The 12,210-nt window shown below is 34.0% G+C and overlaps 2 long non-coding RNA genes across 3 annotated transcripts; one reads left to right on the top strand and one right to left on the bottom strand.

Moving 5' to 3' along the window:
• Nucleotides 1–2,042: 2,042 nt before the first annotated feature.
• On the top strand, nt 2,043–11,890 carry LOC125504407. Its single transcript, XR_007281469.1, has 3 exons — nt 2,043–2,407; nt 2,493–2,671; nt 11,102–11,890. It is a non-coding gene; the product is annotated as an uncharacterized LOC125504407 (long non-coding RNA).
• On the bottom strand, nt 7,054–9,423 carry LOC125504408. Of its 2 annotated transcripts, none has more exons than XR_007281470.1 (4): nt 8,931–9,423; nt 8,667–8,798; nt 7,787–8,019; nt 7,054–7,731 (listed from the first exon to the last, which is right to left on the bottom strand). It is a non-coding gene; the product is annotated as an uncharacterized LOC125504408 (long non-coding RNA). The 2 variants fall into 2 exon arrangements; XR_007281471.1 differs by having other exon boundaries at nt 9,307–9,423.
• Nucleotides 11,891–12,210: the final 320 nt, after the last annotated feature.

The following is a 12,210-nucleotide window of genomic DNA, read 5'->3' as shown; positions in this document are numbered from 1 at the left end:
CTTAATTTTGTCTTGTTACGCTGCAGTCTGGATTAAAGGCTTTTAACTTTTGTAAGGAGACTCATCTCATATATTTTTGTGGTAAGTTTTTAAATCTTACACCTGAATTGAGATTAGGTAAAATTAGAAAACCTCATATCTGCACTAAATGTCTACGTGCTGGGCATGTAAGCAAAGATTGCAAGTGTGAAGATTGTAGAAAATTGAATAAAAACCATAACAGTTCGTTACATTTTTAACTTCAAAATAAACAAAATAAAGTCGAGTCTGGTTTTTCGACTCATGCTAAAAAGTCTTTCATACTTCAAGAGGAAATCCAAAACTTGAAAGTAGGTACAAGTAAAGTTTGGTTTAGTCGATATTCTAAAATGTATGTGTTGCTATCAACCGCCAATGTCATTCTTTATGATAATGAAGGGCTACCTCTCCACTGCTGAGGTCTGTTGGATTCGGCAGTCAGTCCAGTTATATCACTACAAACTTAGTCAATAAACTTGGATGAAATAAAAGAAAAGTAAATATACCCGTAAGTGACCTAACTCAAAACCTAGTCCACAAAAAATTTTCGACTACTTCTAAAATATATTTAACAAATGGCAGTTTCTTTAAAGACTTTCTAGTTCTTAACCCAATTGCGAATTACCTTTCTGTCGTTTCGTTTGACTGGAATTTTTTTTAAATGTCTCCAAATATCAAGCTGGCTTACCCAGAATTTAACAAAGCTAAGCTCATTAACTTATCTCTGATTTTGCGAACTCAGCTCCGAACGAAACTCATTGACTTGCTTTTGGGAAATTGTATATTTTAGTCATAGCTAAAAGTAGCATTTATTTTTATCTACGGCCACTACTGAAAGTAGTATAAAACACCTACCATCTAAGTAAGTTGCATTTTTCGCATTGCAAACCAAACGCACAGTAAATCCAACGCACAGTTCTGTCATCATTAATCACAATATAAACGTTGTATCTTATATTAAAAAATACTTACCCTACTGAAGAGCGGTCTGAAAGTCTGATGGTTTAAAAGCAAAAAGTCCGATGTTTTGTCAGCAAACAACATTAAAATTTCACGGGAAAATGTACCTTACTGAATATTTGTATATGAACATATGACGTTTTAATTTGTAAATCTGGGCTGCTGTCAACTTTTTAATCGTTGTCAAAGCTGACATTTAAAAATATACAATTTTTTCTTTCAGTTTTAGTAAGTAATTGCGGTCGTGGGTAAAGTATGGTACATAATTCGAGTTGTAACGCAATCAAGAGTACGTAATCGTCGCTCGCAGACGCTAGTAGTGGCTTCAACAAGCTGCTCGTGTACGGGGCTGTATTTGAAATAATGCGTTCCATTTTTAGCGTCAAAACCCTTCTACGGGTGTCCTAAGTGGCACGCACGATCACTTTTGTCGATAATCGACCCCAGGTCTCTAAGATCCCGGATTATTGCGTCAAATCTAAGGAAATGATCCTCAAGACTTTCATTAATACCTGAACGCAAACTTAGTAGTTTTCTCCGCAATGATAGCTTTGTGAACGAGCTGGTCCTCACGAAAATGTCTTCTAAAGCAAAATTTCGTTTTTTCTCGCCTGTTGCATTTTCTCCCGGTGGATCGCACGTAATTACATCATGACATTGTTCTTTAGTTAGTAGTGTCGTAATTCAGAACTTCCAGTTGTTGAAATTATTTGTCTCGAGAATAGAAACGGATAGACTGCTAGAGGCTGCAACTTTCTAGTCCTTCGTTTATATGTCAAGCAAAAACACGCGATTACCGTTGCCCACAATTATAGCTCTAGTGTAAACGTTCTGGGCCCATAACCTGTTGAAAGATCTTCTTGTGGGCAAATAATACACACCATCGATTAAGACTATATATTTATTTAGTTTACAATGCATTTTTGAATAACATCGGTAACTCACATTTTACTTTCATCGGACTCTCGAGTAGGACGCACAAGATGGCATCTACCTCAAGTGTCAACTGTCCATCAAGACAGACTTTGATAAGTGTCTCTCAAGTGCCAAATGGAACCCTAACTATAAATACGGCCATTAAACTTGCACCGTTTTGTTTTCGGTGGACCACCCTGTATATCCGAGAACAAATTATTTTCCAAGGTCATGTCAAATTTCCTTGAATATTTTTACGTTTCGTTAATGCGAAAATTACATCCGCAAAGTTGTTTAAACAAAATTTAGTTGAAATATTTGTTTGCGATGCCTATTATCGTAGAACGGCGACCCATGGAGATTGAGAGCTAATTTGTAAAGGTTGAATTGTAAAGTGTGTTGAATAATCAATTATAGTAATTGTTTTTTCAATAATTTTATTTCATTCTGTTCTAAAGTATGTGTACCGTGATTTTAGCACTAAAGCTTTTCTATCTGATCGATTATTAATTTGGTAAGTAATTTATTGGACCTGGGACTGGTGTTGTTGTAAATATTGTTGTCTTCAGCACAGTTAGAAATTTATCTTCGTGTTTTAGGAAATAAGAAAATGCTGAACACTTGGGACTTTATAAGCAAATTACTTCCAATATCTCAGTACTTGAAAGATTATAATTTAAACAACGCGCTCTGTGATTTGTTAGCTGGAATTACAGTTGGACTGACGCTAATTCCGCAAGTAATTGCCTACGCTTCATTAGCCGGTTTGGAGCCGCAGGTAATAATTTCAACCTATTGAGTTTTGTTAAATCCATTCAAACTTGTTTAGTTCCCAAAAATGCTACAAGCATATTATGAACTCCATTACTGAAATTTACTGTGCTATTGAAATTTGTATTTTTTATTATGGGTCAGATCATTTTTTTATGATTAAAATTATAAAGGTACATAATTTCTTTAAGTTAGAATTTTTGGGTGATACTCATCATAATTATCATATCGTTATACAAAGTGAGTTTTTTTCGATGACTGACTTTGAACGACGAAGGTTAAATGACAAAGAATTGCCGTTTTGAATGCTCTGCTCGAACCTAATTTTCTTTTATCAAAGTTTAACAGGTGTCAAGAGATATTTGAACAACTAATGCATGACAGGTGTTAAATAACTCCTAGTTCAGTTAGTATTAATCTACAGGAAAACATTACATAGACAGGTTTTCAGAAATTCCAAATAAAACGACATAAGAAGTTTTTGCAAATTAACTCTCTTTTTGACATCCTACATAAACTTGTGTTTTTTTTTAATGGAATCTATATTTCATCATGTCATTACTGATTGCAGTATTTTATTACAATATTAATGATATATATTATCATATAGTTAGCTTTTTTCTAAAATGAAGCGAAATGACGCAAATGATTTTTACTTTTTTGCCGTAGTTCATCGAAGTTAATGATGGAAAATAGCATGTCATACAGCATTGTTTTCATAGTTACAAATAATTACAATATGCTTCAATATTTATTTTGAAAACTACCCTAAAATTGGTAATAAATTTAATTTAAATAAGACGGCAACTCATATAAAGTGTTTATTATAAAAATCAAAACATACTAATAATAATTAAAATTCAACCCTGGAAACTATAATTTTTATTACGAAATATCTTCAGAAAGTTTTCTATTATTATCAATACAAACATTGCATCGCTTTAAAACTGAATCAGTTGCTTTTCTAACTGACCAACTATCAATGTTTTCAAATGTTCTAACAACAGTTCCTTTAAGTTCATTTAAATTGCCATCTTTACTATTATAAACAGTGTTTTTTCCTAAAAAAAAAGTCCAAAACAGGAAGATCGGGAGATCGAGGTGGCTGTAAAATAGGACCCTTTGTTCCAATCCAAGCGCTTGGAAATACTTTGTCCACATTATTCCGCACTTGGCCAAAATTATGCGGATGGGCTCCGTTATGTTGGATCATTCCGAAACCGACATCCATTTAAGGAGCCTTCAGAAATAAATGTACCAATAATTTTTGAACCCACCATTCCGCACCAAACGTTAAATCCTAATTTAACTTGTCGTGTCCGTGGTGAGGATTTGTTTGGTTCCAAATATGTCCATTGTGTCGACTAAACATACTACAATTTTTAAATCGAGTTTTATCGGTCCGTAATGGTTTATGGAGGAATTGGATGCCTTGTTGGCATTTGTTTCGGAACCATGTACAAACATTCACACGCAGCTCATCATCCCCTAGATGTACAGTTTTCATACTGTTACTTTATCCGGACGGAATTTGTGTTTTGTTAAAATCTCATCACGGTGCTTTGGAAACTCCTGGATTCCACTGCAATCGCTCTGGTTGAAATCTGTGGATTCTGGGTTACAACGGTCTAGACATTAACGTTTACAGCTCTACTTGTTAATTTATCTGCATTTATTCGCTGTTTGAAACTTCCATAAGTACCCAAATTGTCGTATAGTATTTTAAATGTTTTGCAAGACGGCTGACGACGGTCTTCGAACCTCGATCAACTAAATTGAGAAAGTAAAAATCATTCGCAATCACTTACTTGTCGAAAAAACATATCGATGTGATATATAACTGAAATCGTAATAAAATGCCCTTTTAAATAAAGGCATAATCAAATATAGTTACCATTTAGAAAAATCAAGTTTTTGCCATATATAAAATGTGACATTTGGCTTAATTTTTGAAAATGTCTCCCATGCCATTTTATTTGTCATGCAATTGTCTGCGTTCTAAGTTTTCTATTTAATGTTTTCCTGTCAGATTGATATTGACGAAACTATGAGTCATTTAAACACATCTGCCATAAATGAGTTTTGTTCACATATCTCCTGCCAGCTGCCAAATTTCAGAAAAACAAATGGTTTTGTGTTGAGCATTCAAAACTACAATTATTCGTCTATTTAACCTTCGTTGTATCTGCTGTGGTTTCCAAGTACTAGTTCCCTGTACTAGTGATGAAAAAAACTCACCTTGTATTTGATGTAAGTATATCTGTTTCTATCCACAAGTGGGTTTTTGTGGATTCGGATATTTTAATTTGTGGACTTCAAAAGTATTACTGACGGCATCAGGAATTGTTCATCTAGGAAATATACGTGACGCACATGAATGTCATAAAATTCATTGGGCCCCTTCTATTGAACTATTTAAATTATATGAAGTATGAATCACTAAGCGAAGCTCAGCAAAAATCTGTCGTTAAGAGGGGAACCGTGTTTACAGTGACGACGGAGTTTTACGTAAATCCCTCAGGAGTTCGAAAAGTGAATTTTACCCCTTGAATAGAACTTCTTTTTTATGTTAAGACATTACATGAGTAATAGCTGTAATTTCCTATTTTAACTTCTGTGTCAGTGCAAACTTTTTAGTTTTGTTACTTTTTCAAAACGAATTAGGAAAAGTAAATAGCACATATTTTCCAAACAATAACAAATATGAATTATCTAATCAAAGAGCGACTAAATGGGGCAGAAATAGATGAAGAACTAAGCGGATTTACGGCTGGACGGTCATGTGTCGACAACATATTTGCCATTAGGCAGACTATAGAAAAAAGAGGAGTACTGAGCCAAGAAACGCATCTAACGACCTAGAAAAAACATATGACAGGGTTCCCCTCAAAAAAAACTTTACAAGGTTCTAGACAACGATAACATACATGGGGGGTATATTCCGCCATAAAATAATTGTGCAAGGGATTATAGACGAGAGTCAGGGTTTGTAGGAGGCTATCCAAAGTTTTAAAACAGACAAAAGGCCTTAGGAAGGGTTGTTGCAGGTTGGGCCACTCGTATAATGTGTTTCTGCTATGTTACTGTGGCCTTTTCCCATAACCAATCGCATATTGGCAAATTCGCTGTTGGCTTACATTTTGTGAAAGGAGCTTCAAAATAAGCCACAGTTTGACAAATGCTTGTTATTATTGACAAAGGCTATCTACCTGTAACAATCTGTTAATGGCAAAAAACATCATTGACGCTTTGACTTTTCATCAAAAAATTGTAGAAAAGAAAATTTTTCGTAATTTGACAAAAAGATAGTAATTTTTCTTTTCGAGTGCTGAACTATTTCAATAGGCTATTAATCAAACATGGGACATTTTCAAAAGATTGCCTAATAACAAAGTAGAAATTCCATCTTCAACTGTTAATATCTTCTTGGAATTTTCGGAAAAAATGTTTTTCATATTTTTCTCGTACTCTCTAAGTGGGCCCTTATATACCCTTAAAAAGCATGGAGGTCGCGGGTTCAAATCCCGGCGAAAGCAGTACATTTTTCTGAATCCAAAAATTATTTTTCCGCTACGCCAAGTGAAATCCCTTTGAAAGTTATGAATTATCGGACAACAAACAACTCTTCACTTAAAAGGAATGACAACAATTTTAAATCACTCTGTATACTCGTATATACAGAAACATACGGGAATCTTGCGAAAAGGACCTAATCACTCAATTTAATTGCAACGTAGTGAAAGTTCATTGGAATATATTTAGTTCAACCAAGGATTACACCCTCTGATTGCCAACTAACCTACGGGTACCTTAAAAAATAACATTTTTTGAACATCACAAAATTGATATAAATTGGGACAAAATTGGAAATTTAGTCATGTAGTAACTTCTCCCATGAATGCTGGTTCCAATGGTATGGCCGATAGCAATGTTCAAACTTGAAAAATTATTTTAAAGACACCTTTAGAGAATAATAGAGATGCATTTTTGTCATTACTGTTATATAGAAATATGAAGATTGATAATAATTGTAGGCCAGCAGAATTCTTAATGTCTAGAAAGTTGAGATCAATAATACCATAAATACCCGATGTTAATCCATAAAATTTTAATAGTTACAATAAGTTTCTTGCTAAAAGAAGACAAGTTAATAAAAAGTATTTTGATCAACACACGAAAAAATTAGGACAAGTCAAAAAAAGTCAAGACAAGTGTGTATGTGCAACAAAAGCCTAAAGGAATTTGGGTACCGGGAATGCTTATATTCTTATAGATTAAGAGAGAAGTCGTATGAAATGAAAATGAATAATGGCAATACTATAATTAGAAACGAAAGATTTATTAATCCCAACGAAAGTAAAATAAGCAGACAAGCTAATTATTCATTGCTATTTCAAAAGGAAAGGGATGAGGAAATAAACGTTAAATATTATTTGAAATTAGATAAGGAAAGTGATGTTGATGAACGTTTTATATGAAAATGTAAGTGACATAGGCTCTGAGGAAGCTTTTATAATGGCTGAAAAAGTTAAGTCTTCGGGTTGAATTGTCAAGCCACCTCAGAGGTTGGATTTTTAGAAAGAAGGATGTGAAGGTAGACAATTACCAATACAGTTGCATTGGGCGTTGTTGAAACAAGATGGCAGTATAAAGATATATCTAGAATAATCTGGCGCTCTAATTAATTAATAAATTCATGTTTACCTAATTGAGAACATAAATAATACAGTGGTCATTTTGCGTGTTGTCGAATCTACCACATTCTTTTTCAAAAGCTTTTATTCACATTTTTGCAGTTGCGTTTTCCCACTGAATTTTTCTAGCATAAACTTTTCTGCTACTTTTTCTATATTTGGCTGACCTTTATACTGTTTTCAATTCTCGGCAAGTTGTTCTAGGGTTTTCGTGAGAGCGTCCTTTTGAAGGTTTCCAGAACTATTTGGTGTTATTTCTTCTGGGAATTGGTTTCCGCATAGTAAATTGTCTTGTTCATCCACATATTGGATTTTTGCTTTTTGGTGTCTTCATTTCATGGAGTGTTTTTTATTTTGGTAAAGGATTCCGTAGCTGTAATCAATGGGTGGTTACTTTCTGCTTGTAGTTCATCGAGAACAGCAAATACGTTTTCATCCTGAGTTGCTAAAGAGCTTATAACCTGGTAATTGGAGACAATTACATGCGGAAGCGAGATTCAATGCTTGAAATAGCTGCGCCCCAAGAGATGACATCCTGGACATATTCCTGTACAAAACGCAGGAAGACTGTCCAGGCCCGAAGTACTTCGGGAAATGTCGTCAGATCATTAGCCGATTCTCATGAAAATTGGACCAAATAACGTCAACAGTTCCACTGCGGCTAAAAGGATCACCAACCAGTAAAAAAATGTTGAAAATAAAAAAAAACACTAACTTTTATGTTCAAATTTTTTGTGAATTCCAAATGCTATTATGTAGAAGGTATTGTTTTAAATGACTTGGTTTGCAAGATGCTCAATTCTCCATTCAGGTTAATGTGATAATGTTGGCGCAATTGCAATCCAAGAAAAAAATTTCTAATCAAAATAAATATAATTTGAGACCTTTTAAATTGGCAAACCTAAATGAAGCGATCTTATCTTAATAAACAACTTTGCAGTTTTAAGTCATTTTGCATTCTCTAAGTACTTAATAGCCTTAATTAATTTAAATAAAACAGCTCAAACTTTGCATCATAGATAAACTTTTGATACCGTCTATATATGGAATGACAATTCTAGATCATCCTTCAAAATATGCTAAACATATTGCACTTACGGCATATTTTAAATTAATTTAATTCAAACTTGAGTCTTCTGTATTTTCTAATTCTCAACCGAAATCGCTTTTTAGTACTGAATCGCGATATTACTTCGCTGATTATTTGTACTTATACAAATGTTAATGTTATTATGTTAAGGCTAGTCCCATTGGATTAGGTCCGGTGACCACCGAGGCCATGAGATTAATGAATTTCCTCCTACTCACTTGTCAGAAAACGAACGGTTTAAGTGATATTGACTTGGACTGCTAAAATAAGAGCCACATTTCTTGTCGCAAATTCCAAAGGTGCATCATAAGAGTGTTCGATTAATTTATTCCAATAGAATCTGAGCAAACCTAAAAAAATATATTCCGTAATAGTTGTGGATGTATATTGTTTCATGTTTCGGAAAATGTCGTCATAAAATGATAATAAAATCATAAAGTGCGTACTAAACTAAAAATTGCGTTACAACTCGAATTACGTACCATCCTTTACCTACGACCGAAATAACTTACTAAAACTGAAATAGAAAATTGTGTATTTTTACATATATCAGTTTAGACAACGATTAAAAAGTCGACAGCAGCCCGAGTCCCCAATAAAAAGTCATACGTTCATACACAAATATTCAATAAGGTACATTTTCACGTAAAGTTTTAATGTTGTTTGCGGACAAAATATCGGACTTCTTGCTTTTAAACCATCAGACAACCACTACTGAAAGTAGTATAAAATACACTTCCTACCATCTAAGTAAGTTACATTTTACGCATTGTAAACTAAACGCACGGTAAACTAAACGCTCAGTTCTGTCATCATTCGTCAATATAAACCTTGTATCTTGTATTAAAAAATACTTACCCTACTGAAAAGTCAGTCTGATGGTTTAAAACCAAGAAGTCCGATATTTTGTCCACAAGCAACATTAAAACTCGTCGAGAGAATGTAATCTATTGAATATTGTCTATGAGCGTATGACGTTTTAATTTGTCATTCTGGACTGCTGTCAACGTTTTAATTGTTGTCAAAACTGAAATATTTACAAATATTCAATTTTTTCTTTTAGTTTTAGTAAATTATTAATTATGGTCGTATGTAAAGTATGGTACATAATTCGAGTTGTAACGCATTCATGTACTCATGGAATTACGCAATAGCCGCTTCGCGGCGTCTTGCTCAACTTTTCTATTCGTACGTAAAGTGCTCCTTACAACTCTAATTATGTAATATATTATTACCTACGACCACTACTGAAAGTAGTATAAAACACACTACCTACCATACGAATAAGTTCCATTTTACGCATTGTACGTATGAGATGTAATGAAAAATAAACGACTTATTATGGCTGAACCAATCTTAGCAAATTTCCATCCAGCATTGCACACACACATCTACACAGATGCTAGCGTAAAAAGCATAGGAGCAGTTTTCTAACAACCGCAGAAAGAAAGTTCAGATTTAGAGCCAGTATCACTTTTTCAAGAGAACTAAACGACTTTCGACAGAAGAAGAGAACTATTATCTATTTAGAATGGCCAGATATAAAAGAAGCAGTAACATTTTAGCAATTATGACTCAGGAGTAAAAAATTCACAGTCGTCTCTGATTATAAGGCTTTAGAGAAAATGGACAGAAAATCGAGAGCGGATGAAGAATTAGGCAAAATAATCTTCTTCCTCTCACACTATGATATAGAGATCAAATACCGCCCAGTGAAGTACATAAGAAGATCAATTACAAATAGTAAATACGATCAGGGTTCAAGAGATCATAAGGGACCAGCATAATAACCAATAAATTTAGAAAGATGCAAGCAAACTGGTAAAATTCAAAGACGTTTATTATACAAAGTCCAGAAACAAGACAAAATCTTACTAACAGAAACATACAGTAAATCACTCATCAGAAGAATACATGAAGAATACTGCCATATAGGTATAAAACAAGTCAGCAATAAAATAAGCCCCTTTATACAGCAAAGACCTTACAAAGCAACATAAAATAAATCTGGAAGAATTGTGGACCAGGATAGGGATCTTAGGATCAGCCACAAAACTGGTTGAGATAATTTTCAATAGACACCATTGGAGGATACAGCGGCTGAAGGTCAACAAAAAAATTCCTACATCTCATGGTAGATTACTTCTCAAGATATGCATACATATTGACATTAAAAACACAAAGCACCAAGGATTTTATATAACTATAATTATACCCATGGCCACTTATGCAGACTATTCTTATTAAAAAAGACATAGTATAGTTTCTGTTAGGATCAACATACTTTAACTATAAAAGAAGCCCCAGCAGAAACGAGAATTCAGGCATCAGATGTTTGGTCAGAAGTCATAAGAATTGAGTCTTAGATTTACGGTCTACCGCAACACAGTGCAAATTTCGGGGTTGTCCAACCTCAAGCACACCCATAACCGGTTTCGAGCCTATATGTTCTCGTCAGCTGGGAGCTTACTATAAATAATGCCAGAAATAATCAATCTGACCGTAACATATACAATATAAGCCTATTTGTAACTTTTAATGCGATTGAGCTATAAACTATCTTTGCTTGTACTGACTTTATCGTTGTGCGCAAACTATTTTACATCTTTAAAACTATACAGGCAAATGTTTATTTTACATATTATTTTTTTAGATTGGCCTATATTCAGCATTATGTGGTGGATTTATTTATGCGATTTTTGGCACAATTCCTGAACTCAATATTGCACCCACCGCTCTTCTATCATTGCTCACTTTTCAGTATGTTCATAATGTAACATTTGGAAACACCAGAGCAGCCATTATGCTCACCTTTTTTGCTGGAGTGGTAGAACTAATATGTGGCATTTTGCATTTGGGTAAGTTTCAAAACTTTCATTTGAATCATTTAATGAAACCCATACATTTATTTAACAAATAATTATAGGTAATATAATTAATTTAATTTTGTGTTTCCTTCAGTACGCAGGTTAGAATTTTTAGTTAGTTATCGGCCATAAAAATGTAGAATAATTTAAACTAGAAAATTGATCCATTATCAAATGATTTTGACGATATTTTGAAGTTATTTATCATATCAATATTTCTAAATTAGTTACCTTTTGGACTTACTACTGCTACTTAGCTGCTACTCCTTGCTTTACAAATTACGAGTACACTAATATGCGACAGAACTGTAGGTTTATTATATTGATTTGCCACTTAACATGATTACAACCAAGGAAAACGACGGGGGTGGGGAAAAACCACACATGTCCCATTTTTCTCAATATTGAACTTATCAGGCCAACTAATATACCAAAACTTTATGATCGGAATATGAAAAACCTGGACAAACAACCATGCTTGTTCCCAATGATTACTAGGGCAAGATTTGTCTTACTGGGGAAAAACAATTTGTGTGCGAGCGGAATGGTTAAGGTTGGAAAGAAGTATGGATGGTCGGTATTTAACGTAATCGCTAAATTAACACCCGTTTTTCAGGCACACGCCTGTAAGTGCCAGTTATACTTTGCCAATTCAACCGGTTGTTTTTAGAACTCATAAATTCTAAAAAGTGGTTTGCACCAGCGCAGAACCGATGTGACACCGTCGATCCATGTATCCAGCTCCATAAACATTGCCAATTTAAACGGTTTTTGGAACCGTCTCAAAAAACCGAGAAAGTGGTTTGGACCAACACAAAACCGATGCGATACTGTCGAGCAATTTATCCAGTTGCAGCAATTTCAGTAACCATCTGTCAACGGAAAATATTGTACT

The sequence above is a fragment of the Dendroctonus ponderosae genome, unplaced genomic scaffold, assembly GCF_020466585.1.
Source record: "Dendroctonus ponderosae isolate FM_Combo_2020 unplaced genomic scaffold, Dpon_F_20191213v2 Dpon_F_20191213_473, whole genome shotgun sequence".
In the NCBI taxonomy this organism is placed as follows: domain Eukaryota; kingdom Metazoa; phylum Arthropoda; class Insecta; order Coleoptera; family Curculionidae; genus Dendroctonus; species Dendroctonus ponderosae.
This window is presented reverse-complemented; position numbering and strand designations above follow the sequence as displayed.